At 40.3% G+C, this 3,930-nt stretch overlaps 1 pseudogene; it reads left to right on the top strand.

The window, feature by feature from the left end:
• Nucleotides 1-997: 997 nt before the first annotated feature.
• Nucleotides 998-1,259, top strand: LOC106736113 (40S ribosomal protein S27-like; annotated as a pseudogene).
• The last annotated feature ends 2,671 nt before the right edge of the window (nucleotides 1,260-3,930 follow it).

Consider the following 3,930-nt stretch of genomic DNA (forward strand, 5'->3'; position numbering starts at 1 on the left):
CTCCCTTCTCCAGCCTTCCAGCTACTCAGAGTCTTGGGCATACACACGTGCATCTGACATGTTCTCAGACTGACCAGGGGATGCAAACACACAGCTGGCCATGTGGCTTCCAGCACTGCAGTTCAGTTTGCAACTGACTGTGGCACAAAACTGGGCCTCCTTTCTTCTCTCCTTCTTCCCTCCTTCTCTCTCAACCTGCTTACTTTTCTTTCTTTCTTTCCTTTGACCATTGATAATGTGATTGGGGGATTAAAAATTGAGGTCTTTCATTTCACCAATATAATCATCTTTTATAACTTTTTCTGGTAAAGGTCTTTATTTATATATTTGAGAGTAGAGAGGATAAGTAAGGGAGGGGAGTGAGTGGTAGAGAGTGGATGGAAGGGACAAAGGGAAGAAACATTCAACAGACAAGAGTGTAAAGTTCTCTATTAAAAAAATAGTTCTGGGACCAGCAGTTAGCGTAATGGCTATGCTGCTGGACTCCCACGTAGTTGACCACAGTTCAAGTCCCAGACCCAGTGGCTTAAACTCGCACCGGGCACGTGTGCGTGCGTGCCCAAGATCCTGAGAGGAGAATGAAGGAGAAGGGATTGTGGTGGGGCCATCCCCTGTGGGGGGCAGGGGGGTGATTTCTCCCTTTCTGTCTCTCTGTCTCTCTCTGTCTGTCTGGTAAGCACATGCACCCTATAGCAATAACCTCTCCAAGAAAAAAAAAATAGTTCTGTAAATTTGCTTTATAAAAATAAAAATGAAAATAAATTAAAAACTAAATGACACAAAGCAAGTCTTTCATAACTTTTAATAATATAATCTATTTCTTCATTACGTATGGTTTATTCATTTAGTACATATTTATTGAACATTTACTGCCTATACAAGGCTTTGTTGTAGGTGCTGGGGTTATAAGACAGACGAACAGAGTTAAAGAATTTCTCAGAGTGTAAATTCATTTTATAAAAGCCTATGGAGCTTTTCCAGCGGTGATGACCTCCCCACGAGAACATGCCTCTTGCAAAGGACCTCCTTCACCCCTCTCTGGAAGAGGAGAAGAGGAAACACAAGAAGAAGCACCTGGTGCAGAGCCCAAATTCCTACTTCATGGATGTGATGTGCCCAGGATGCTATAAAATCACCACAGTCTTTAGCCAGGCACAAACGGTAGTTTTGTGCGTTGGCTGCTCCACTGTCCTCTGCCAGCCTACAGGAGGAAAAGCGAGGCTGATGGAAGATGTTCCTTCAGGAGGAAGCAGCACTAAAAGCATCCCGACTCAAGATGAGTGGGAAACCATCCCAGTAAACACATTCTGGATTTAAAAAAAAAACACAAAAAAACAAAAACAAAGAAACAAAAACAAAAAACTTACGGAGAGGACCAGCAGATGGCATAATGGTTACATCACTGGACTCCCACATAGTTGACTGTGGTTCGAGTCCCAAACCAGGTGCCTTAAACTCATGCTGGGCATGTGTGCATGGATGCCCAAAATTCCTAGAGGAGAAGGGATTGCAGCATGGCCATCCCCATGAGGGGTGATTTCTCGCTTTCTGTCTCTCCGTCTCTGGTGAGTGCATGCACCCTATAGAAAAAGTCTCAAAACAAACAAATGAACAAACAAAAAACCCTATGGGACAGGGGATTAGGGTTATTGGGGCTGTAGACAAGAAAAAACAAAGTGAAAAATTATATACTTGTAAAAATTACAACAGTCTAGAGCAGTATTAGAGTTTTGAAACTTTAACTAGGGAAGGGTTAAAAATGGAATTATCTCAGTCTGTGCAAGAAACAAAGTAATGTAATGGAATATATTGACAATTAGAATAAATCTAAACCAGCAGGTCCAGATGGTAGTTATCTAGAATAAGTTAAGAAATTGCCTAATGAATGTATTAAACTAATTATGTTCCTTCTTCAAAAAAATTATGAACTGTTAAGTTAGGAAATAGAAAGAAAATGTCATTTTCCAGTTAAATGTAATACGGATGTGGATAGTTGTTATCCAATATAGATAAGATATATAACTAAACAAAAAATAAAGATACTCAGTGATTATCAAAAAGGGAACAGAAATAAGCAATATGGAACTTAATAACTTGGATTCCTAAATCTCCTTGCCACACCTGTGATTACTTTAGGAGCTGGCGTGTAGGGGTGGTATCATATGCATTATTAGGTGTTGAGGTGCTATCCAGCTCCTCAGAAAAGCACTCTAACACACTCTTTTATATTTCTGATTCATTTATGTGCAAAATTTAAAAAAAATTAAAGTTTACCTATGTAGAAATCAATGAAGACAACCCCAGTGAGAACAGAGGTAATTTATTCAGAGTTTGCTATAGCAAGGGTCAGTCCCTGTTGCTTACATTCTACAGAGACTAAAAGGCAGGCAAAGGAATGGGAAAGGTTTTGTAGTGGAAAAAAAGGGAAGGCTTCAGGTATTCTCCGTTGGCCTGGGAAGGTAAAAGTGCAGGTTAGGAATATAGTGGGCATCTCATATTTTTGTTTTGTGGAATATATCTGATTTCTCTGATTGGTCCTAAGTGGGGACAAAATTAGGGAAGCTGGTAGTTATTTACCAAGTCCTGACTATTCTAAGGCTTTTTCTCCAAAATGGTTTGGTTTCCAAGACTGTTTGCTATAGAGGTTATACATCAGAGTTCCAGTATCACATATGGTCTAGCCATTGTTCATTTGTCTATTCAGATTCTTAGACATATATAATATTATCAGTTATTAAAATCACAAAGAGGGACCAGCAGATGGTGTAGTGGTTAAGGAACAGGACTCTCTACATGGCCAGCTATGGTCCCAGACCCGGTGGCTTGATAATTATGCTGGGCATGTGTGTGTGTGTGCATGCCCCAGATCCTAACAGGCAAATGGAAGAGAAGGGATTGCAGCATGGCTATCCATCTGGATGGTGATTTCTGACTTTTCCTCTCACTGTCTCTCTCTCTCTGGCAAGCACACATGCTCTATGGCAAATAAAAAATTCACAATGATAATAGGAATTGAATATTTTGGTATTCTTCTTGCTCATCATCAGAAAAGTTTAGAACAAGGTTTAAATTGGAGCCTATTAGACAAAACCCAAGGAAAGACCAGTACTTTTAAAGCATTAAATTACAGGTAGAATGTCTGAAACATGTTCTGATTGCCAAGGAGATATAAACACATAGTAGCAGTCTCTCCAGAAGTATTTGGGAGTCCTATTACCTCCCCCCCTCCCCCCCTCAGTTTCTCACCCTAAGCAGGATACATAAAATAGCCCTAAAGCAAACGAATCTTTGCAGTTTGGAAGGTCAGTGCTTGTGGGGTCTGTCTGAGAGCTCATACTTGAAATACATTCTTTCTTTCGTCTATGGCAGCTTAACGTGATGTTGCTTTTTTACTCCTGGTGATACCGGTTTCTCATATCAGTTGTAGCTGTATGCAGGGAGATCAAGATGTTCTCCAGGGTTCCCTTAAGATGAATTTCAAGTATATTTAAAAAGTCTCTAAGGCTACTCCGTCAAAAAATAAAGCACGAAACTACTTCAAATTTGCTCTTTGTCCAGAATAAGAAGAAAATAAATAGCCCCAGGATTTACTGTCTGGTCGGTGGTATTAGGGGTACTTGCACTGGTGATTTTAATATTTTGTTTGTTTGCTGTAAGCCTTGTGCACTCACCAGAGAAGGAGAAAGTGAGTAATCACATCCCAGGGAATATGGCCATGCTGCAATCTCCTCTCCTCCATTCTCCTCTCGGGATTTTGGGCACCTAGGCACGCACACCTGGCATGATTTTCAGGTCGCCAGTCCAGGACTGGAATTGTGTCGTCTTCTATATGGGATTCAGCCTCCTTAACCTCCATGCATCTGCTGGCCCAGTGACTTTAATACTGTTTTTTTTTTTTTTTTTAGAATTTTTTTTTCAGTTTTTTTTTTT

This window comes from Tupaia chinensis, unplaced genomic scaffold, assembly GCF_000334495.1.
Source record: "Tupaia chinensis unplaced genomic scaffold, TupChi_1.0 Scaffold000646_1, whole genome shotgun sequence".
Taxonomy (NCBI): Eukaryota; Metazoa; Chordata; class Mammalia; order Scandentia; family Tupaiidae; genus Tupaia; species Tupaia belangeri.